Below are 26,366 nucleotides of genomic sequence, written 5' to 3'. Positions count from 1 at the left end.
TGTATAATTGCTCAATTATTTTAATTACTACCTGGATATGTTAACAATAAAAGATGGAAAGTCTGATCATAATTACATGACCCATTTGGTCATGCGATTATGTTTGGGCGGGGCTTATTAGAAGGAAGGTAACCTCGGAATGTGCAGATGCCATTCTGAAATGGGTTTCTGGAATTCCAATAGAGCTAACACCAGCAGCACCCGCGATTGAACAATATTAATCTGAAAGATTAATATTGGCTCTTTTGCATAACATACCTGCCAGCTCAGGGGGTCGTTGGATGGATGATACATACATACATACATTAAGGACACTGGATCCTTTACTAAAGGAGACTTGATCCTTAATTCAGGATGCCCTGACCTTAGGCAAAAATCTATCAAATTCCAAAGATGTTAGGTCCGTTGACAATTTTTTGCCATATTAGTTTTCATTTCACAGTTTGTAAGTATCAGACAAAGAGAATTCTAAAATTGTTTCTACTCTGCTGAAGTCAGTGCATACTTTAAAGTGCAATTTCCTAGTTTTAAGATAAATCCAGTATTTTGAGTTCTTTCTAATCGATATTAACATAAACATTAGCTATTGGACAAATATCAGTGATTTCGTGATAACCAATGACCACGATCCTTTCAGATGAAAAATATATATATTTTTTTGGGCTCTTGGAATCGATTGAAACCATAACAAAGATTTTAGAAAACTTTCTTAAAAAAATAATAGTTTAGAATTGCTTTAAAATTATGGCATTTTGAAGTTCATATTTTACTCTAACGACTGACATATTGGAATAAACATTTCTAATACAATTTTTTAATGTGGGAAACCTTGTTCAGTGATAAAAAAGATTTTCAAATCACATTTTGTTACATTTTTCAAAAAAAAAGTTCATTAACTCGAAAATTAAATTTTTCAAATTTGTTCATATAAAGCGTATGTTTCGCACATTTTTCCAGAACATTTGATATTTGAAAGAAATAGCGATTTTAAGATATAGCGAACCCAAGCAACCAAAAGTTCCAGAAAACAGGTACAAAATCGCTTACTCAGCCCCATCATTGATATGAAGTACGTTCTGTGCAGCTCAAAATTTAAGTTCTTATTGATACTATCCAGTTCCTAAACAATTCTTAATGATTTTCTATTCAGCATCCAAAAAATCGCAAAATGAGCAAAAAATCTCTCTCCAGCTCAACTGAACCCTTGGCTTCGGTTCAAATCACCTTCTCTAGATTATCTACTGTGTTCTGTACCGGTTTCGCCGTGATGCCACGCGCCGGATTCCAAACTCGACTAATTGCTCAATTGCTTCTTTTCTACATTTCCTACATATATCGCATCAGAATGGTCACTAAATTACTAAATTACTTATTGAAAAAAAAAACGTTCCCGGCTTGCGGATCGAACCCCGACCTTCGTGGTGAGAATCGAACACGCTACCACAAGACCACGCCTAGATCTTGTTCTAATTGAAACTTAAACTCGAAGTAGTGATTTGATTGTGAAAGCACCTCAGTGCACTTTTTGTGACTTACCAAATCCCATTTTTAGCACTTTTGTACCCTTTACGTGACTTACCAAATCCAGTTTTGAGCACTTTTGTGCCCTTTATGTTACTTAAATCCCATATAACGTACGTATACATCACTTTTGCAACTTTCAAGTTCGTTACTGAGTTCATATAGTTCACTCATGGGAATTGGACAAAACAAGTCACATACAACGTACATATTAATCACTTTTGCAACTTTAAAGTTCATTCATCAATACATAAAGTGCACTAAAGGGAATTGGGCAGTTGATTCTCTTTGTCAGCCAATATGTAACTTTTAATGCCTTCATTCAAGTAAATTTGTGACTTTTGGTTGCTTGGGATGGAATTAAGTATCCCTAGAAACCAAGTATCTTCATCCTCCCCGAATGCTTTTGAATTAAAATGTCAAAAAGCAATTCGGTCTGAACAAAGAATACAGATATTGATGGTTTAATGCATTTCATTGCTTAACGCCACCAACACAATATATTTGAGGGCTCGTGATATAATTCAGTTGGCAAGTCAGTTGCCTTCTGAGCCGATGTTCGCGAGTTCGAGCCCAAGAGTAAACATCGAACACAGTTGTATCGGACAGGTTTTTCAATAACTGTCCGCCAACTGCAACGTTGACATAAAGTCATGAATGCTACTAAGTTAATGGTGGAACGATCATAATGGAAACAAAATTCCCCCTACGGTACCTTTGATGAATGTTTTGATTTAACTTCATTTGGACCAAAGACAGTTACCACCCAATAACCTCACCTGAATCCGACCCTGAAGTAGGTTCAACCCTCGGGGAATCGACCTTAGAGCATCACACCGGCTAATGAAATGGAGAACCGAGTGTTTCCATTCCTGTACAGTGCCAGAATCCGACCAACCGTGTCGGACAAGGCGAGGTGCGAACAATGGCCGGGCCCAGAAGATTAACGGGCTCAGTTAAAAATTAATGAAATAAATTAAAACCAATTTCATTGTCTTGATCGTCCCATTTTACATGTTTCCGGTTACGGTGGCGAGACAAGAAGAAGGACAGGAAGAAAGTTAGGGTTGGGGTGGATTTACCTACATCCATATCCGGTGGCACACTTTCCCGGTCGCCGATGGCAACTATCCAATTCCAATGGTCGAACCATTATTGCCGTCGAGCTGGGGAGTTGGGATCTAAATGAATGACATTTTTCATGGCACTCGGCAGTCACCGGAGGGGTTTGTGTATGGAGAGATAGCGACCTGGTGGATTAAGTCTGGAGACTGCCTCCACGGGAGATTGCTTCCGGTCTAGAGCTTTATCGGTAGCGCCCGAAACTAGCTGATTCTTGTTTCAATCTAGGAAGTGAGATATTCAAGGTTATTCATTCCAAAAGACCTCCGTTCCTCCTTCACTTTTGAGGAAAGTGGGTACTCAACTCCAGCTGCCGACTAGCTAGTCCGCCCTTTGAACATGAGCCCGTCTGCTAGAGTTAATTTGTTTTAATTTAGTGCTCTCTGCTGGCAAACCGAAGCGAGGAACTTTGGGATCGTAATCGTTTTAAATTGGAGCTTCAACTGGAACCTGGAAGGTGGAATTTGAAAATTATTTCTTAATATAACTTTCGGACAACTTTATTTAGAGCAACGGAGTGGTACGTCTGAGTGGAATTCAGATACCGTAGACTATTTGGATTGGAATTTAGGGACTTTGGAACAGCTTTAAAAGATAACTGACTGTAAAGACAGCATTTCTTTAGAGTGTTAGGGACTTGTAAGTGGGACAGAGAACCGTACCTTGTGGCTTTTTGGCCTTTTAAAACAAAAATGAAAAAATGTGTTGATTCTTGGTCTCAAAAAGAAGAATCAAGTAAGGTACACCAGGGTAAGTGGAGACGTGGGGTATATGGAGACAAAGGTTATCAAAACAATACTGTGCACTATTTTTCAAACATTTAAAATTTTAAAAAATACTAAAACTTTATCTCCAAACCCTTCTTTAAGTAAGTGGGAACGGTTTCATACAGACTTGATGTTTAGCCTGATGGGTAGCCTGCCTGTCTCCACTTTACAAAGGACCGAGTAACCTTAACTACTCAAACCCCTGTTGTGTACAAGTTCGTTCTTTACCAGCAAACACACATTTTTCAACTTTTTTTACCATCATTCAAAACAATTTAGCTGTATTTAGCATTTGGATGATAAAAAGATGGAAAGAGTATATGGTATCCTGGAATATGTATATATTTTCGACAAAATCAATTTTTGTGTTTTATTAAATAACAACATAAGTTGCATACAATAATCATTGGAAGATGCTTTAAAAAAAGTACCATGTGTCGTAGCCATGCAAGGTAGGCAATCTCATCTAACAAAAACCACAACCGATTTTTTAATCGGACAAAATCGCGTCTTGCTCCAGTAAAGTTCGTTTCAAAACTGCGGAGCATTCGGCTTCTCCAACTTCGTCTCATACTCTTCAGAGTATTGGTTAAATTCTCGTATTAACGATCTTCCCGAATACTTCCACCTTCAAAACATTTTTACAAAGGACTATCATTAATAATACATTTAAACTTGAAGTGCAACTCATAAAACTAGAATGATTCTTTCCGATAATTTTTTTAAATAATTTATTTGGAGACATGTTTATATTTATTTTTACTTCCAATGTACTTCTACCACACCATGTACTTTTCAAAATTTAATACTGTTCGAGCAATAAAGTAACAGATTCAACCAAGAAAACACAAATTTGTTGAAAATTTCCTGAGAAATCAAAGAAAAAATCTACTGTCTCCACTTATCCCATAAAGTGGAGTAAGTGAAGACACCAGCAATCCAAATCAATTTACACGATAACTTTTCTCGCTTTGTACCTATTAAGCTAATCTCTTCAGCATTTGTAAACAACATGTTCTGCATCACATTGAATCTAATTTTATCTGAATTGATTCGTCTTATTTTTTTTTGTAAATTCAAATAAAAATACGGGATTACACACATACATATCGGATTTCAAAAAAAACTTGATATTTCCCCGAAGAGATTCCATTATCTTAACCCACAGACGTACATCTTTTAAGGATATGATGGCTATCATTTCATAGATGCTAAAACTTCATAACCCACAAAAAAGCACTATGTATGTCATGATCAAGATTACCGAAATCATAAAAAAAATCTGTAATTCTACAGAATTTTCAGCAAATTTTTATCACAGATTATGTGTCACAGAATATAAAATTGTGGAAATATTCACAAATTTCTCAAATGTTCTGATTTTTGTCCTTTTTTAAGTTATAATTGTGATGTTAACAAAAGTTTTGGTTTTTTACTTTGTTTTGTGAAAACCACCATGGGTGCACGGATTCACCGCAGTTTCTGCCAAAGTATGTGCTCTCATGCATTCTTTAGATTATTATGTTCGACAAATCTCCAATGCAGCGCGCCATCATACCCGGACCCCATGGCTTCGTATGAACTGTTATGTAGTGTATGTATTGTGTTGATGTAGGTATATTTTGGAAGAACGAATCAATCAGATGGGCTAGTTTACTTACAGGTATTCCGGCATCCGTGTATATACCTGACCAGCTGGCAACTGATTGAACATTCCTATTATATAGTCAGTTATAGAATGAAACTCATCTTACCTGTCGGTAACTTATGGGAATCGAACCCAAAAGTTTTTCTTGCCAATACCGGGAATCGAACCCAGTACGCCTGGCATACCACTACCAGACTCGCGCCAGCCTATCCGCTAGACCACAACGGCGCTTCTTAATGATTATTCTTAAGTAAAAGGTAAAAAAGGCTAATGCAAAACATTTTTCATGACTTTTCAAAAAATGTATGCTTTTTCATCGAAAAAACCATCACAGAATTTTTGGGAAAAATAAAAGAAAGTTTTTTTTTCTCAAATACAGAGATTCAATCTCTTGACCGTTTTGGCTTAGAACGCTTGAACTTTTGACATGCAGTTTAGTAAAACTCTTTTTCCTTGATGTTTGAAAGAAGTTTTCATATCAGGATTTGATTGAATCACGATTCGTTTGAATAGGACAGAGAAGCTACCATTAAGTAAATATTGCTAAGAGTAATTAGAAAAAATGAATTTTCATATGAGAAGCCTTTGAACAGTATTTATTTTTGTATTGATTTTTTTTCAAATTTTTAATTATTTAAACGATTATAATGGATTAATACCATACAAACATAAAACTGAGTTTCAATTTTCTCGAAAGATGGCCTATAGGACACAGCAGTCAAACATTTAAACATTTCAGCTCATACAAATGAAGTGTGTTTTTTTAAATGAAGAAGGTCAACTTCTCTACAAGAATGCACAAGATACGAATCAGTCCTATTTGTTTGAAGACAATAAACTAGAAAAGGAAATTAAAGAGTGAAATTGTATTTCCGAAAACAGTTTTTTAAAGCACAAGTGGTTTATCAAAACATTTCGATGTGATTCGGCTTTGAAGACGAATTTAACCAAAAGTATTTTTTGAGCAACCGTAATCCGGGGTAATATTGATTACTTTTTTAATATTTTCCGATTATTTTTTCTGTAAAGCGGAATTTTGCATGTTTCATATTTTTGAAACAAGTACTGGACATCTATGAACGTAAAACACAGTTGCAGAAATATATTTGACTAATTTAAATTTGATTAAAAAATCGATTTCGTCTCTGTTTTGAATTTGATGCCATGGGGTAACATTGGTCAGTCTCTATTCTGACGGTTTTAACGAATTTTCTTGTTCATAAAGGATACAACACACCTTCATAATATTTACAAATGCTAATTTATCAATTTTACCTTGCTTTTAAACGTTTTATTTGAAAAAAAAAAAACATTTATAATCGAAAAAAGAACTATTATGGTGCATTCATTTAGAGGCAAAAATAACAATAATTGTTAAATATTTTGAGCGACAAAATACAAATCAAATTTTAACTTCACACACTCCTCTGGGCCCTCCCACTATTTCCATTTCAATTTTCTCTTCAAAGTTAACCATCTGATAGAGGTCTTATTAATTTGTCCAATGAGGGCTTACTCTTCGAAAATTTTCTCATTTTTTAAATATTAAAAATCTTATATATAAAAATGGAGGCATTTTCTTTGTAACAGTATCACGTATGAATGGTCGGTCATAGTGAAGTGAAATTTTGTATACGAGGGTTTTTTGGGTCAGAGATGGTTTGTATGATAGTTTCAAGGGGAGACCCTAAACAAAATCAAGTAGAAACGGGACAAAACTCGAACAACTTGAAGACGATTTTCATGAAAACTGATACCCTTCTGACACCATTTTCATACGATATATTAGGTAACGGGTAAAACGAAGTATACCGGGTCAGCTAGTTTATCTTTAAATGACTAGAAAAATAGCACTATAAGATAAAAATCTCAAACCAACTGTCATCGTCGTCGCTTTGCGTGAGCATATATTCCTATATGTTGTTGACTGAAATACGCTTCATATGCTTCTTTTATTTATCAAGCTTAAAAAAGTTAGAAAAATTTACTTACATAATTAAAAAAACACCTGCTAATTTCATCGATGGGGAACCTAAAGTGCATAACAAAAATATGCTCATACGCTTATGATCTTAGTTTTGTCATGATCTTTCACGTGGAAAAGGAATTTTTGATGAAACATCAATAAGTCACACAAACGCAACCAATTTGCAAATCATAGCTTGTGGGGAATCGTGGGCCACACATCTTAAACCACCTGTTTTTTTTTGTTTTTATTAATATTCAGAACTTAAAATACGTTTTTCCTATCGGTAAACGTTTTCTTATGCCAAATGAAGAGTTATGAAAAATATTTTGTCCGTCCTATATAAGAAATTTTGCCAAAACGTTCGCGAGCCAGGTTTTGGAATCTATGCAATCATACACAGCTCTCTTTTTTGTTTCATCATCTGAAATTGCTTTTAAACAACGAAATGAATTAGGAAATCACAGTTTTGAGTGAACTCATAAACTTTGTATGTTATTTGGTCAGTTTGGATTTGGTGGCTCACGATTCCCCACCATTTTTCAAAATCCAAAAAATATTGCTTTTTTTAAAACAGTCAGAATTCGGGTAAAATAACTTATTAAAAATTTAAAAAAAAATACCTTTTAATACCTTGAAAATGTAGAAAACCATACAATTTTTTATTTTCATTTTATCTTTTATAATAAAGAAGTTATGGAACAACGAAAAAAAGTGGCCCATGATTCCCCACTCTCCCATATTGTTTATTGCTTTGGGTGAATTTCGAAGATGATATATTTTTAGGCATCAATTATCAATAAGTAAATTCTAAAAGCTGTCAATAGTTGAGACTTTTCAATACAGATTATCTGCAAATATTTCGTTCTATTTCCGTTCATTTTTTTTCCTTCTCCAGAATAAGTACATCCGCTGTGGTATTGATTCTATTGTTTATATCAATTTGGCTGTCAAAAGAATTTTCAATAAGTGACTATATTTGTGTTTTTCGTCCTAGCTAATTTTTAGGATTTTTTGCTTCAGCAAATGTGAGACAAAGTTTAGTAAGTTATGTACAATAAAAAAAATCAAAGAACAATACTAGAGCTCCTGATCATTTGAACTAAAGCTAGCTTACAATAAAACATGGATGAAATTGTTAAATGGTGATCTTTCAACTACTTGTTTTGTCCGTTAAATTTTCATCAGAATCAGAATGGAGTCTCTATGCAAACCTTAGGAGTTAAAGAAAACTGATTAAAATAATAAGATCCATGCACTTGTCAAAAGTGTTTCCAGATCGAATCCTTTCATCCACATTCCCAAACAAAATTATTTGCTAGGATGCAGAGGTGACCTCGGTCCTAAAGCGTAAATTTATGTCTTTCATCCCTTTCTCTATTTTTCCTAACTATCTATTGACTACTAGGACGTGGCCGGCGCCGTTATTGACGTTCAAAGAGAGAGCATCAGTTTTGTACATTGAGAATGAGCTTCTAATCCCAAGATCCATTCTTTTGACCCTTGTACAAAATTGATGGCCTCGGTCAATCACGGAGTAGCAACCATTGGCGATGTGGAACGAGTTCCACTGAGCCACGCTTGCGATCATGGAATTCGAAATGTTTAAAATGCAATAATAACGTGATCATTACAATACAATTTAACCATTATAAATCTGAAACAGGAATACTTTATACATAACAGAGCAATAGTTTTTATAAAATTAGTGGCGAAGCATTTCGGATTCAATGATCAAAGGTGGATGTGAGTAGTCAATCAAGCTAAGCTAAGCTAAGCTAAATGACTAGAAAAATAGCACTATAACTAAACATATAGAAAGAAAAAAGTAGTTCTTTCAAATTCAACAAACCATTTGCTTCAAAATGCTTTTTAGTATCATTAGGAGAGCTGTTTGTTTGCGAGCCTTGGAAAAAATAGATATTTTAAGATTCTGAAATCATATTTTTACTAACAGAAACAAAATTTCAAATACAAACCAAATTTTGTCAATTTGATACTGAATTAATAGGCTTTCAAACGTTGAAAACAGTTGAACAGTTGAAAAAATTCAAACTGTAGACTGAGTTATTGATGATTATGTGCAAAAAATTTTGTTGGTCAAAGTTGCCCTGGTGATCAAAATTTCTCCGTTTTACGTTACTTAAATTGATCATTGGCAATTTGTTCATTGTTCATTTGAAAGTTTTGAATTACGTAATAAAAGATAGAGGCCATTTTTTTGAAATTTTTATTTATTTGCTACATATTTATTATTTATGCTTTAACGTCTGAGCTTCTAAATTTCCTTTTTTAATAGACTTTTGAACTTTCAATTGTTTTTCGCTGACGACACACAATTCATTGCCATTTCATACGCTTGGATTGAAAAAGAGAATGTTTCCCTTTATCTTATGTAAACGGAATCATGTGATTTTTAAGTTTTCCTAAATTTTGACATTTTTTTAACAATATTCTAAGAATCAACAAATTTTGGGCTTTCCAAAAATAGAAAAATGGGCCTTTGAATGATAATATATATCTTTAACTTTCTGTCCCAAATTTCAAGGTTTTAAGGTGGAGGAAATTTATGCAATAAACTACAAAATACAACGGAATCATAATGACAGTAAATAAAGTGTTTCCAATCTGTCTGATTCTGTCTGAATTTGTTCTGTTAGTCTGTTTCCTATAGACACGAAAACTACTTAACCGATTAATGTGGAATTTGGTATGCAAGAGTTTTTGGTGCGGTGCGGAGATGGTTTCTTAAATACTTTCAAACCACTCCGACTTAAAGAAAGAGGAGCTCTCATACAAAAATAATAATAATATCACATAATTTAAACAGTTTCCAGAAGCGTCTGAACCGAACAACATGGAATTTGGTGTGCAGCCGTTTTCTGGACTGGAAATGGTTTCTTTAATACTTTCAAACCCTTCCGAATCCCATACAAATTTTACAAATATTTTACTTATAAAAACAATTTAATGAACCAGCTGAACCTGAACTAGCTGTTTTTAAGACCGGGAATGGATTTTATAATGCTTTCAAACCGCTCCAAAACCAAAAAGAGGGGGGCTCCCATATCAAATTAACATGAATTTGACACAGTTCGAACAATTTTCGGAAAGTACTGAACCGATCACCGAAAAATTAGGTGTGTAGCCGTCTCCAAAACCGAGAATTGTTTCTATAATACTATCAAACTCCTCCGATTCCAAAAATAAGAAGGCTCTCATATAGAATTAACAAAAAATTTGACTCAATTCGAAAAATTTCGGAAAGTACTCAACCGATCAACGTGAAATTTGGTGTGTAGCGGTTTTCAAGACAGAGGATGTTTTCTAAAATACTTTCAAATCCCTCCGAATTCAAAAAGGGGGGCTCCCATACGAAATTTATAAAAATTGGAAGGATTTTTTTCAAAGTTGATAAACGCAAGCGATTTGACGCAATGAGATGATTTGCTGAACTGACGAATAAGTTTTAACAAAATAAGATGATATGTTGTATTGATAACTTCCCATTTCAATAAATGAAGCCTCTTATATTCAATAAGTGCAACACTTATTCATTTTACATATTTTTACACAATACTTATGTCTTAGTGATTTCATAAAGATAAGCACACTTTTTGATTTAGTACAAATTTTCCTATATTTAAATATTTCTCTCGCTTCAAAAAGGGGCGATTTTTTTTAAATTTAAATGGTTAATTTATTGTATTGTTACCTTCAAGTTACGTTGAGACTAAAGACAATCTAAAAGCTCAGATGCCATGAATAATAGTTCGCTTTTGAATAAGGTTGAAATTTAATTAAAATGGAATTTTAAATTGATTAAAATACATTTAACGAACTTAATTATTTCCCATGAAAGAGGTAGCAAAGCACATCGGGTCAGCTAGTATATTATATGTAGTTTTAAACTTAAGCTGTTTCTTCAGGTTTTTTTCTGGACGCGAAAATTCAAATTATTTTAGCTCGAGTTAATCAAAAAATAATCAATGGCTTATTTCATAAAATATTGATAGAATAGCTTAAACCTGCTGTCCAGGTTTGAAGTGGAATGATTTTTTTTCCAAGAAATATCTATTAAAACCATTTTTTAAGCCCTTAACCATAAAGCTTAAAGTTACTTTGTAACAGTTTTTGAATACCAAAATTCATAAACTGAACAGGCTGTAGTGCAATTATTGCACACTTAAACATTGGACATCATTTAGATGTTTTTCGAATGATAGCATTCATTGAAGATACAACTACTAGCAATCAAAAAACAGTTTGTTTACAAACCCAAGCACGCAGCTAATCTCGGTTCAAGAATGAAGATTAAAAAAAAAGTTTTTTTTGTCACTAATGACGTAAGCATGATTTTGGAAATTTTGAACCCTACCTCTCCCCCTGGTAAGAAAAAGTAAGATTTTTCAACCCCACCCCCCACCTCCCACTTTTATTTCTTGAACACTTCTAGCCAGCTCTAATTTATAAAAAAAAACACATTTGAAAAGTTAGTACATAATAAGTAGTCCATTAGGGTGCCTATCAAGTTTCAAAGTCAAAAAAGGGTGACCTGAAAAGCCTATCTGCTCGCTTATTAATTACTTTTCATAGAGGGTTGGTCTTAAAAAACTGACAATGGTGATATTCTCAAAAAGCTTCAAATTTTTAGATCAAAACTGAACTTAATAGAATGTGTTAGAATATCAACGTAAAACGTGAGAAAATCAGCCCGACTTAAATAATATCGCCTATCTCCATATTCTCATGCTCTATCTTCTTATTAGTGACTTTGAAGCCACATTGTATTTTAAAGAGATAAACGCTCACAACAAAATATCGAAAGTAGAAGTTTTTTTTGCCATCAGTGATACAAAATTTGCTATTTTTGTTTTTTAACTTTATTTTTCAATATCTTAAGCAAGGAGCTTTTTTCATCAAAGTTTCTTCTTTCTATCAAAAATGTATTTGAATTTTTTTTCAGATTTTTGTGCGCGTGATCTTTTATAGTGCAACGCAGAGCAATGTTTTGTTGATTTTTTGTGTTTTTTCTGCTACTTTGATCATGAGCTTTGACGCCTCTGTGCGCTAGAGAGGACTCTCGGAAAATTAGCTTTTTCCAGGGATATATTTTGTTTATTAAAAAGTTGTTATTGTAATTTTTCTTTATAAAATATATATAAAATATATATAAATATATAAATATATATAAAATGCATTTATCAAAATGATAAAAACGTTCAACTTTTAAAACATAGTACTTCCAAGTAGAGCTTCGTGGGCCACAAAAAGTTGGTCATGATTTGGCCACCAATGATCTACAGCGTCCTCCTGTAGATAATCAACATCGAGTTCGAAATCGGTAGACAAAAAAGGTATTTTTTCAATCCTGTCGGGTCTTGTTATACATCGTATGTTAAATGTGCATTTGAACAACAACTCAAATAAAATGCTACATCAAACTGTTTGGATTTTATCATCGCCTAATAATAATTATAATTATTGGTCAAACTTTCATTAGTTACTCACACGATGCTGTCCATTTAGTCATAAGTTTACCTGGAAGTAGATAATAAAAATTTATTAGTGAAAATAAAATTGAGCTTACAAAACGTCAGAAATTGGAACAAAATTATATAGTTTATCGTTAAAACACCATAAATTTATAGTGTTGACAAGTGAAGTTACTTTTTAATCAATCATGCTTAGTCCAACTTCATTCTTTTATGGAAGGATTTCATTGTGCAATTCTGATTTTATTATATTTGAACTTGGTACAAAGCTATTGTGGTTTCAGCTAATGGCGAAAATTGTTTAATGATTGGTGTACGTTTCACCCGACCGAGTTCCTTATTTTTATTGAGCTCATTTGGCTGCCATAAATGCTCCAGCTACAATTGTTGCTGGTCCAACACCAGCCTTTTGTATTCCCCCTGGATTAAAATTAAATCATCATCAAGAGGAATTTCTACTAAAATAGCACCAAGTGGACCGGTAAAGTCGGTAAAGTAGTTGCCCCGTTTTATGATCACGACCGGCTTCTAGCACAACTTTACAACAAAAGCCATTCTCGGTTTTGCAACAGCAGCACCATCAGGAGGACTAAAATGGTAAGCCCTAATCAGTAAAGGTCCAGCAGCCAACAACGACTGCATCTTTACCGCCCTCCCTAATCCAGGGGTTTGTATCCCAAATGTTGCTCATTTGTAGTTTTAGTTGGATTTTGCCAGGAAAAAAGTCACTTCCTTAGGACGTCTAATCCGAGTGATGTACAGACACTGCATATAGGCAAAAGGGTGCCGAACACCAGGAAAAGGTCACACCCAAAAAGTTAATCCAAAAATTTGAATATTTTCCGACTACTTCCCACACGCGTATAGAGCTGTTAAAACTCTACCCTTCTTCTACGTTCATTGAAAACCGAAACTCAACCCAGAGAGGACAGCAAAAGATATCACTGTAGGGCACTAGTCAGTGCCGAAACTGTAACGTTACGATATGAGTACCATACAGTGAATGGGAGTAAAATGCTGCTATAATATGCAAGCATTCCTTTTCCGTTCACCCGCATCGAGTGTGGTGAAGCAAACAGGGGAAAAGTTTTCTTTTTTTTGCTCTCTCTCTCTCCCTTGGTTTTCCTAGGAATGTGATAAGCAAAGCAAAGTTGAAAGTTATTACAAAAATCCGATGCAAAACCGGAGAAAGTTGGAATATCGAATATAAATATGGCTGATGGTGCTGCGGCTGAGAAGTTTGAGTGCAGTTTGGAATAGAAATGAATGTTGCGGAATGTAGAGCACAAGACGAAATAAAAAAAAAATAGTTCAATGTAAAGTGGTATCGTAACACAAATGGGACGGAGATTTTCAGGTGTGGAATAGTTATTCGGGAGTTTTGCTTCATACAATTTTCCTCTTCAACTTTACGGCATTTGAGGTATAGTGGTGAGGGCTTCCGGTGTGCAGTTTAGAATAATGTTGATTTTTTTTTTAAATTCTTCGGTCAACCACATTTTGGCGACATTCTCGATGTGATCAGCATGTTTAACGACCGGAATTATTTAATGTCAATGTATGGAAAACAATATCATTCTATAGGAATGTGATGTAAGTGTTTGTCAAATTCCATCCGAGGTTCGGAAATTTTTTTCACTTTTCGTTGTAAATTCAATCTGTTGTTACAAAAACGTCTTAAACAACACTCTTAAATCTGTCAAAAAACTGTGTTTATTCAACAATCAATAATTATTTCAAACAAACAAACAATGTCGTTTCAGTAACACCAACACGGTCAACACGAAAAGTAAAACTTAAATTCAGGTGTCAATGAAGGTTGTAAGTACATTCGTTATACACCGGAAAAACATCTCGACCCAACACCATCGCATTCGATTGCCAGCTGGAACTGGTAAACAAATCCCAAAACCAATTTCCAACCGCTCATCCCTGTCAGCAGAAGCTGTTCTCGGAAAACTACCGTGCCAGACCAAAGCCAATGCTAAATAAAGATAACCGATAGCCGAGGTACCAATCCGATGGGAAATAAAAACTACTGTCGCCGGAAAACTTTTACCTCGGGACATTACGATTGCTGATTATTTTTTGTTGGAGGTAGCCTTCTCCCTTCCCATTTTTTTGTTTGGTTGTTTGTTTGTATTCCGCCTTTGAGGCAGACTTACATTTTTATGCCTTTATACCTAGCAACTGCCAAAAGTGAACAGGAGAATGTGAGTTTCGAAATACGACATCTTCAAATGGGCAATAAATGCTGCCATTTTGGATACGGCCATTTAAATATTACGTCAATTCTTTGGGAGAATGTGGTGGAGCTAGGTTGGTGGTGCATTTTATGACTATTTTTGGAATGCTTTCGCTTATCTACATGGAAAGAATTGTTATCTTGATGAAAGTGCTTGTAGATCCCATGACATTGATTAAAGATACTTTTTCTGGTGCTGTTCGCCATAATTAAATGCTAGCTTGTTAATATTCCATATGTGAATAATTTTGCATCAGAAAAAAAATCTATATATCTATACATATAAAAATGGATTTCTGTCTACCTGTCTGTTCCCTGTAGACTCGGAAATTACTGAACCGATTTGCGTGAATTTAGGCAGGATGCTCCCAAACATTTTTTTACATTACTTGAGAACTTATCCAGCAAATGGAACCAAATTAGGATTGGAAAGGTATTTGAGTACGAGAAATATTTCTTTTAATATTTAGTACTACTGCTTCCTTTCAGTGGGATGATAGGAAGGAGCGGGTAGTCCTTCACAATTTTTCTCGTAACTTTTCAGCTTATTGAGAAAATGAAACCAAATTTGGCGTGAGAAAAGGTTGTATGCCTTTTTAAGACTCCTCTCTTCTTCATAATAAAGTAAGGGAAAGTTAGAGAAGAGGGAAGCTCCCATACAAATGTTTTGCATAAACCAAGAGCTTATCTAACAAATGGAACCAAAAATGACATGGGAAATCATTTGGGTGCGAGAAATGGTTCTATAATTAAATGAAACTCTTCTTTCAGGGAGTACACAAGGAGATAGCTCCAATACAATTTTGTTGGTATAACTGAAGAAGTATTGGAAGCAGCGGAAGATTCCTATTATAGTTTGAGACCCCTTCCCCTAACGAGAAGGGGGGAAGGGGCCTTTCAAACAAACAACAAACCAACTTTGGCATGAGAGGGTATTGGAATACGAGGAATGATTCTATGATTATGTCAGACCTTACCTTCTTCTTATTGAGAAAATGAAACCAAATTTGGCGTGAGAAAAGGTTGTATGCCTTTTTAAGACTCCTCTCTTCTTCATAATAAAGTAAGGGAAACTTAGAGATTATTGATTATTTAAAACCGCACTTTTCTTCCAGAAACACAAGGAGAGAGCTCCAATACAATTTTGTTGGTATAACTGAAGAAGTAATACAATAATAAATAGAATCAAATTGGACATGGAAACTACTGAACCGATATGTGTGAAACTTGGCAGATGAGGATATTGGAGGCCAGGGAAGGTTCTTATAATGGTTTGGAACCCCTCCCTATCCCTGGAAGGGGAGGGGGCTCTCTCAAAGAAATCTAATAAGTTTGAATAACTCGAGAACTGATCAAGCAAATGGAATCTTATTTGGCATGGGAGTGTATTTTGGTACGAGGAATGTTTCTATGATTGTTTGGAACCCTTCCCTCCTTTCAATGGGGAAATAGGAAGCGGGGAGGGGGCTTACATACAACTTTTCGCAGAATTCCAGAACTCATCAAGCAAATGCAACAAATTTGGCATGCGAGAGTATTTGGGTAGGAAGAATATTTTAAAAATGTTTTAAGACTCCTCCTCCTTTCCAGTGTGAGGAATAAGAAAGGGGTCTTCTATACATTTTTTTACGAAATGAGAGAATCAATTAAGCAAATGGAACCAAATTATGGTGGTTATTTGGGTACAAGAAAGGTTTCTATGATTATTTGGGACTCCACTCTCTTCTATAGGGAGAAACAAAAGGAGGAGAGAGTCTTCCATGTAATTTAATGCATTATTCGATAACCAATCATGCTAATTAATCAAAATTTCACATAGGAAGGTATAAGGCTACGAGTCAAGTTTCAACGATGTTTGAGACCCATCTGTCCTTCCTCTGGGCGAATAAGAAGGAGCGAGAAGTTTCTTTTTTATGCATTACTCGAGAACTAATCGAATAAAAAACCAAATTCATCATGAAAGTATATTCGAGTACGAGATTTTTTTTTGTTTCGAGACCCTTCCCTCTCTTCAACAGGAAGAGGGGAAGGAAGAGGGATGTTATCAAAAAATATTTTTGGATCATTCGAGAACTTATTATTCCAATAATGTTGCAGAGAATATTTGAGTGGATTTTTTTTTTTAATTTTTAAGGCTGCTTTCTCCTTTCACTGATTCGATAAGAAGGGAGAAGGTGAGCTCCCATATATATTTTTTGATAATTAAAGTGCTAATCTAACAGATAGTAAAAAATTAGGAAAAGTATTTCAATACAAGTAATAAAGGTATCATACATATGTTTTGATAAATTCAAGAGCTCATCAAATAAATTTAAACAAATTTTACAGGGGGAAGTATTTGGGTACGAGAAATGATTCTATGGTTAACGAAAACACCTTTCCACCTTTCAGTGGGGACGAAGAGATGGAAAAATAAGTTCCGCACAATTTTTGTAAGAACTTTTCCAACAACCCAGCTAGCATCAAATCGTAATAGAAATGATCATCCTAATCGACTATTAAGACATATTCAATAACCATCATAAACACGTTGATATTGAGTGATTTTCTATCAATAATTTACGACAAGGTTTGCCCAAAAAAAGTTCCCAGCAAAATTTTGAAGGTATATCGCAGGAACAACAGAATTATTCAAACGAATATACCAGTTGAAAAGATTGTATTAAACTCACCAAAATAGAATATAGCTACAAAAGTGGAGGCAATATATCTAAATGACAAGATTTCAACGATTCAATTTCTCCACAAAAAGCAAAATAAACTATTCTAAGTCATTTGTAAAACGAAAAAAAAATCCTCGACCGAGATTTGAACTCCAGCTCTATGAGTGAGAATTTCTATTCACGAACCGGTTAAAAGAAGCAAGGGAGAGACCGAATAGAATGTTAATTGAAGGACCGCTAATTTATCGTAAAACAGTTCATTTTTAGATAGCTCAAATTGTTAATGTTGAATTTGTCGAATTGGCATATTCTCATTTTTTGGAGACATATTTACAAGTTGACTAAACTGCTATCCGCTTCAACTCTTTTTGGGCAAAGCTTGTCGTAAATGAATGATAGAAAATCACTCAATACCAACATGTTTACGATGACTATTGAAAATGTCTTAATATTCGATTTGGATAATCATTTCTATTTCGATTTCATGTTAGCTGGGCTGAATCGGATAACTGCTTAGTCATCTCGAAAATATGTCTCCAAAAAGTTGAGAATCTGCTTATTCGACATTAACGGTTTGAGCTATCTAAAAGTGAACTGATTTACGATAAATGGGCGATTCTTCAATTGACACTCAACTGATGGTAGGCATCGTGGTAAGATATCGGACAGCAAACTCGGAGCACTGAAGTTCAAATCTCGGTCGAGGAAATATTTTTTCGTTTTACTCAAATTACTTAGAATCGTATATTTTGCATTTAGTGGAGGAATTGAATCGTTGGAATCTTGCCATTTTAGATTCATCGCCTCCATTTTTGTAGCTGTATGCTTGAGGTTGCCAGAATTTTTTCAGCACGTATCCGGGCCGGATAAACCGGGCAATTTTTATATAAAAACCTGGCAAAATCCGGGCATTCGATTTCAAATTGACCACCAAAAATCCGGACAAATTTTGTCAAAAGTCAGAAATTCCTCAACAAAAATCAAGAAAAAAAATGAAAAAAAATTTATTTTCCTCAAAACTTATCGATAGATATTGAACTGTATATTAGGCTTCCAAAAAACCTTTCGTGATTTTTTTTATAAAACTTGCTCGAAAAATTTCGTTTTGGAGGTGTTTTTTGTTTTTTTTTTTGTTTGATTTGCCAAATAGAGTGAGAGAATCCGGGCAAAATCCGGGCATTTTTCAATGAAATCAGAGCAACCGGGCCGGGCAACCCGGATAAAACCGGGCTGTCGAGGGCTCAGGATTGCAGTGGGTGATTCCCAGACATTAAATGACGCGGACACTAGCTCCCAAATTTTCGGGTAAGTTTTCTTGTTCACTTTTGCTGCTCTTTCTAGGGTCCAATGATGACACAGTTCGTACACTATTTAAACAGTTTTATTGCACTAAATTAAAACACTTTTATTTAGACTTTAAAGACTTTAACGAACTTTAATAACTAGACTTATAATTTATTTCTAAACACTTAACAATTAGACAAATACAATTTTGGGACACTGTTCGGCCTGGCCGTCTAGTCGTCGCGCTAGAACAATCAGAAGTGATCGATGGGATGGCGGTTCGATATGCCCAAGCCGATCTTTTGCGATGCATAGAACGCGAAATCTCCCGCCAAGAAGTTCACGGAATCCTATCACAATAGGCTGGAACTATTCGGTAGTCGGTAGTCGGTAGTCGGTAGTCGCACCGTCGATGGCTGCGCCGTCGGGGATTGCACCGTGTCGAAATCGCGTTGCCTCGCTCGTTGCCGTAAAGGACCAATTTCTATACCTAAACACGGGCAATCTGGCAACTATATATGGTTGGGAATAGGAGCGGTTACCTTCGACTGTTCGACCTATCTCCAACAATGACCGTCTTCTCGGCTCGGGAATCTCCAACAATGGAACCGCATGCACCTTGGAATATTGAACAAATTCCAATTTGTTCCACCGCCACACCGCATGTAATCAGGAACAGTCACGTTTCGTAGATATGTACGTTTCGTACAGTAAAAGACCGACACTTTCGAAACTAAATTAATTCTATTTTTTAAACTTATAACATACTATTCACAGTGGCAAACAAAATTTATAAGTAGGTGAACTGGTTGGTAGTAGATATGACCAGACACCACTAACTTCGGGCGGCAACTGAACTCCTCGATCGTGTTGGTCGGGAAACAATGGGTCGTTGGGAGGACGGTTAGCAATAGCTATAATTTTCCTCCTCACTATCAGTCCATCATCTCATTTTATAGTAATTCCAGGGTTGGTAATAATTACGGTATCAAACAATATATATATACTATTTTGATAAGTTTAAAACAATCTTTTTATCTGGTATCAGACAAACACTGGAGCTTGAGGTCTCTCAACATTCCAAGAGCTTTGATTATATCGTTGAAATCAATTTGAAAAAAAAAAACAAAAACTTGTTGACTGTTGCTGTAAATTTACGAGAAAGTCAGCAATAGCAATCATAACAGAAATTAAATTTTCCACAACTATTTCTTTGATTTAAATTTTTTCGATTGATGTGATTCTAAAATGATATAATTTATGAAAACCGGATCAGCGCCAAAATAGTAATCACAGTCTAAAAGAACCTAACCGAAGATTTGTCCTTTTATAACCTTAAAGAAAGGGTGATTCACATGTGTTTACTTTTCTTAACCTGCAAACATTTTAAACTCATTCACATATGTTGATAAATTGTGATTTTTAAATGAAACGAAGTGTTAATAAACTTGATTTATCTAAATTTACTGGTAAAAGCTAAAAAAAATTGTTTTAAAACTAATAATACGAGTTACTCATAAATGCTTTATAAGAAGACCGTTTTTCCTTGTATGTAACAATTTAGGTATTGCAAATGTTTAGCATAAATTTGCCTAAAATCTTTCAATTTTAATGTTTTAAACATCATTGGATTAAGTTTTGGAGGCTTTTTTTGATTTTTTTTTTCAAATTAAATTTCAAACCATTTTTAATAATAAAACATTATTTGTAAAACAGGGTTAAAAAATAGAAAATTAAAACATTCTAAGAATTATGAATGTTTATAACCTTTTTCTTCATTTTATTACTGATTGCTGATTGCTAAATTCACAAACCAACTCTTAGTCAGATTTTTAAGATCATTCCTTCTAAAACATTAAAAAAAATGTATTTCTTCTAAAACATTTCAATTTTGATTGGCCACATTTCAACCAACTCATGGCGCAGCGCATTTTTTTTTTGTTTCAATCGGAAGTTTTTAAGCGATTTTTTTTACGTTTGGATTTGGCAAGGCGAATTTTTCAACTTTATTTGATTATCTTGTACAAGCTTCGCTTTGCTAGCTACAGTTAAAAACATGATTTTATTAAATTGTTCCTGTTGTTTCAAAATGATAAAATCACGATATACATACACTTACATTGAATAGAAACTATTAGAGACCCCGATTTTGGCCGCACGGTCCAACATTTTCTGTTGCTAAAATCGAATATTGTCCAAATCGAACGGTTTTTTTTCTCAATATTTTTTAAAAGTTTTTCCTACAAAAAAACTTCTGTTTCTACTAATTTTTAATTAATTTTTTTTTTAAATTTTCAGTCATTTTTTATTTTACCCTCATTTTGGGTATGATGTATGTTTTTTTTTGTCATATTTACTATTTTTGTCATTCTTCATCATTTTTTTTAATTTTAAGTCATTTGTTTAAATTTGTTTTATGAATTTTATGAAATGCTCATCATTTTTGTAATTTGTGATTCAGTGTTTTATATTTTTTTTTTACATTTTTGTTGTTGTCGTTGTATTCTATCAACATTTCGTTGTATTCTATCAACATTTAAAACGGTGAAAACGTATTCATGGTGTGAGTCCAAATAATATCGCTCCTGTTATAGCGGAAACTATAAGGTTATGTCGCTTCAAAAAACTGTTCGATTTTGGCGAATCTGTATTTCATTTAGAGCATTCTTATCAGAAGCAAAGAACTCGCCCTCATAAACGTCGTAACGGTTTCTTTCCGAAATCCGTTCTTCAATTCGCACATTGAGCTGCAAGTAATTTTTGTAAAAATAACAAATGGATAGTGAGAATTATCTTTTTTTGGTAAACCCTCTATTTTCAAATTTAATTGCTTCAGCAATTTGATTTTCTGCTCGTTTGAAGTGTGCGTAAAAACACGCTCTCAAACCACTGGGCTCGTTAAACATGGGAATTCTCTTTCTGAGTTTCTCATGTATAGTTAGCTAGTGTAGCAAAGGCGAGAGCAATTCAAGGGAGCTTTTCATCAACATGCCCTCTAGCCTGAAATTTCAACACCTATCAGACTTTCTCCTATTGGCGCACTAATACCTGTCTATCCGCCTTTCTTTCAAATTTCTTTAAAATAAATTCTCTCTAGTTTTCATTCCGCCGCTCATGCCATTAAATTATAATCATAAAAATTACGGCGATTAAAATCATATAATAAATTGCTGAATACAAATTCAAATATCAATACGGTGCATCCGGCATTTTCCTCTTTTGCTGATCCTTGACTCTATCTTCAATAGCCCATTAAGGTGTGTCATTTTTCAACTTTTCTCGAATTTTAAAAACCATGTAGTTCAGAAAATTCCATTTTGTTCAAAAAAGGCGTCATCATTTTTGCAGATTTTTGAAATGAGGTTTAGGTGCCTTTTTTCGCAGAGTGTCACTTTTTTTTGTTTTTTCTTGAATATTTCTTTCTCACGTAATGAAATGAAATTCCAAAATTTCTGGCTACATTTTTACCGAAGACGGCAAAGCGTTAGGAGAAGCGATAAAATAGTTATTACGCCCCGAGCAGAGCATTCTCATTTTCATAAGAGAAACTAGCAATACAAACAAATTTTCCGTTAAATTTTTAGAAATTCAATTTCAACATTGACATTTTTTGATGAAATGATGTTCACAAGATTCTCTATCATTTGTTTAAAAAAATATTATGAGATTTATGGGAAATTAAGAGTTACCAAACGCCACGATTTAAAAAAAAACTTAAACAAGAACTAGAACTCTTATTTGATTTTTTTCTCATTATTTTAATAAAACAAAAAATTACACCAATATTGCTAAAGCAGTTTATTAAAAGACCTTTTAATCAAGGTTTCCGAAAAAAATCTGTGTTTTCGGGAAAAATAATTCTGACTTTCTGTAATTTTACCCAAAAATTCTGTGATGCTATTTCCTTCAAATTGAAAATTCATGATAAATTTAGTCTTTTTAACATTATGGTTGGGAAAATTCACTAACATTACAATTCTTATCATAGTTTCCTAATTCAAAGTAAGAAATCTCAAAAAATATATATTTTTGGAAATCCATTCAAAATTCAAAAATTCTGTAAAATCTGTGAATATTTCAAAATTCTGTGTTCTGTGACACAGATTCTGTGATTAAAATTTGTTCGAAATTCTGAGAAATAATAGATTTTTCTGTGATTTCGGCAACCTTGTTTAATATACGTAGGTTTAGATATGACATGAGCTGTAAGCTCTTTTTATGCAAAAAGGAAGAGTATAAATTCTAACATGCATCAAAAGTTTTCATTTTCACTGACTAGTTGGCAATTTGTAGAAAAAAAATAAACTAAGAGATATTAGAGTGATCATTTCCCGACCATTTTAGCGTTCCCGGGAATCGAGAAACCTGACGATCCTTTTTCCGGGAGTCCTCGGGATCCCGGGATAAATTGAATATGAAGCTTTAAACACTCTTCTGCATACGAAACCTAACCTATATGTTTTTTTTTTTAACTTTTTAGTAGCTGTTTCGCAAAAACATTTGTTGTTTCAACATAATAAAATTACGATATACCGTATGTTGAATAAAAACTATTACAGACCCCGATTTTGACCATTTTGTGTTGCCAAAATCGAATGTTGCCCAAATCGAACGGTTTTTTTTTCTCAATATATTCTTGAGTTTATCCCTACAAAAAAAAACTGTTTTTTATATCTTTTACTTAATTTTAGTATTTCTTTTTGTGTGTTTAAACACTCTTCTGCATACAAAACCTAACCTATATGTTTTTTTTAACTTTTTAGTAGCTGTTTTGCAAAAACATTTCGAACTTGTTTGATACCTAAAAAATTTAATTAACAATTATCAAACCCAAGACCGCAAAACTAAGTACTTTGACCAACAAACTTAACTGATTCATGCTGCAAAAATTTGAAATAATTGAGAAAAAATTTTCACTATCGATAGACGTTAGTAATCCTTTTTATTGTTTAAAATTAACTATCTTTGCCGATGATTTTGTTACTGTCAAAAGTTTGCGAAACGGAATTTCTAACTGATGAATGTTGCAAAATAGAACAGAAATCAAAGTAGAAATTTTTATCATGAAAAAACCCATTATTGGTCTTCAAATCTCGGAAAAAAAACAAAACTATCATTTTCCTTGCTCAATCTTATCTATATGTCAAATTAAGATCGTTTAAATGAGCCCTTTTTATTGGTTTCGGAAATTACAGGGATTTTTTAGCGTTCCCAGGATTCAGGAATTTGATAACATCATTTGTATCAGAAAATCAGTTCAGAATTTAAGATAAGTTTCTTGTATAATGATCTGGGCTCAGGATGAGGTTTAGAATCAAAACACAGCAACCGGCAACACGTAGAGATTTAGAATCCAGGTTAAGGATCCGAATAAACGTAAAACTCCAGATAAAAGTCTTGTATTTGAAACTGCGATGATTGACAATAATATGTTTGACATAGCTAAGCTTGAATGACTACTCATATCCACCTGAAACCGTTAGATTTCAAATCTAACGATCCTGGATAATAATAAGCGTCGAAAAGTGGCATTTGTATCTGGATTCATATTCAGAAACAGGATCAAGAGTATAGATTTGGCAACGGTTGGAAAGCCATAAATTACAAATAGAGAAATTTTCTTAGATTAGAAGATCCTCATAATGTTGTCTTGACTAAATGAAATTTTTTTTAACTGACCTATTATTTTTTTTATTACTGACTTAAATGACTTTGTGGAAAATCTCTCATATGATTCACTCTTTATTTTTGATTCATGTGGAGACATAAATACACCTAACGAATAGAGAAACAACGTATTTGACATATTTTAAGCAACTGTTTTAAATCCCAAGAACCACATGTAGTAATATTTTAGATCCTTATCATAGTTAAGATTCAGGATCTAGAATTCAGATTTGGGATCAAGTTCTTTAATCAAGAATCTGGATAGAGGAGAATACACGATTCGAAATCTAAAACATGATCTGGAATCAGGGTCAGGATCCAAGATCTGAACCAATAGCCGTAATCCAAGTTTAACTCTTTTCACTGAAAAATAACAGAAATTAAGTTTTATGATTACTTTTCTTTTAAATTGCATAACTACAAGGTGCTAAAAAACTTGATTTTCAGTAATTTATTTTATTAAAGTTTTTACACAGCTGCAACAATTTTTCCTTAATTATGAAACAATTTTAAACAAAGCTATATTTCTGTATTGTGCTTTCACAATCCCGCCTATGGTTATGTTTCATTTCTCCTTCATAACTTCTTTTTTTTTTCCTAAAACCAATCCAGAATGGTGGAAACTCTTTGACCTTACAGCAAATCGTTTGTTTAAATTTAAAAAAAAAACAGATTGACCAAGGATTTCTGAGACTACCAACTTGATCAATTTTTCATTTAACAGTTCTCTCATGTTTTTAAAATTGTCTAATCTTCAACGTGCTTTAACTTTGGACAACTGCTTGTTATCACTTTCCACAACCAAGATTGATAGATTAACTTATTTTTAATAATTTAGCGAAAAAAAAAACCAACCACTCGATCCGGGTTTAAAGGCAGGGTTGGACACTAGAGGGTTCAGATTCCGGTGAAGAATCGTTCTGATGATCGAGAATCAGGTTCGGAGAGCAGCATGAGGATCCAAAATCACAAACCAGGATGAGCATCCACGATTAGAATCATAAACTCATATACTGAAACAGAATAAGAACCAAGATCAGGGAATAGATCAGGATCGGGAAAAGAATGTGAAACCTAATCCTGATCTATATTGTGTTTAAAAATATTTTATAGTGTTTCGAAGTTAGTTTAGAACTCAATTGAGTGTGCAAATTAAGAGGACAATAACCAAAGACAGGTCGTTGTTTCACGTTAGTCTTGCAGTCGACATTGGAATTGAATACATAACATTTAATGAAATTCTCTCAATTACCAGCAAAATTTTATTTTAAAACAGCTTTAAAATATTTCTATCTTCATTTAGCGTTCAACAGTTTTTCAAGACTTGAATGCCTGAAGACTTCAATTTATTGCAGATTCGGATTTTTTTCTCAGCATCGCTGTTATTTTCCCTCTTTTTCGAATGTTTACTTACGTGGACCCTTTTTTCGACCATTTGTTGGTCTGCGTCTTTGTGTTTGTTTGGGCTCTTCTAAGCGTATCTGCCGAATCGGGTGGTGGGATTTTGTTTATTTATTTCCCCACTAAGCGGAAGTAAGATTTATAAAGGGTTCTCGCCACCAGGAGCAGCAGCAAGACTTTCTCGGTTTGCTCAAGACACAACATTAGAAAACGTGCCGCTCAAAAGACTACCCGGGGAGAAATTACCGAGAAAAACTAACGGCCGGCAGTGGAGCCATTTCGGAAGCAGCTGATGATGATCTATTGGAAATTGGAATTCCGAGGGCGAAACCGGACCGGGATCTTTTCGGAATCGGTTCAATCTTTGCTCTGCTGTTTTGATTTGATTTCGACGAAAAGGTCTTTCAACTGAGGTTTGATTTGTTTGACTGAACTTTCCATAAATAACCAATATCCCTCGATAAAGTCAATGTATATTTTATACAAATTTTGGTAGGGGTTTGTACCGAAAGTGAAGGTCGTATCACGAGTTAAATTTTTTTTCTACAGCTAACATCGCTCTTTTGATAGCAAAAAACGTCCATCTT

This window comes from Uranotaenia lowii, chromosome 2 (assembly GCF_029784155.1).
Source record: "Uranotaenia lowii strain MFRU-FL chromosome 2, ASM2978415v1, whole genome shotgun sequence".
Taxonomy (NCBI): Eukaryota; Metazoa; Arthropoda; class Insecta; order Diptera; family Culicidae; genus Uranotaenia; species Uranotaenia lowii.
Note: the sequence above shows the minus strand (reverse complement) of the source record.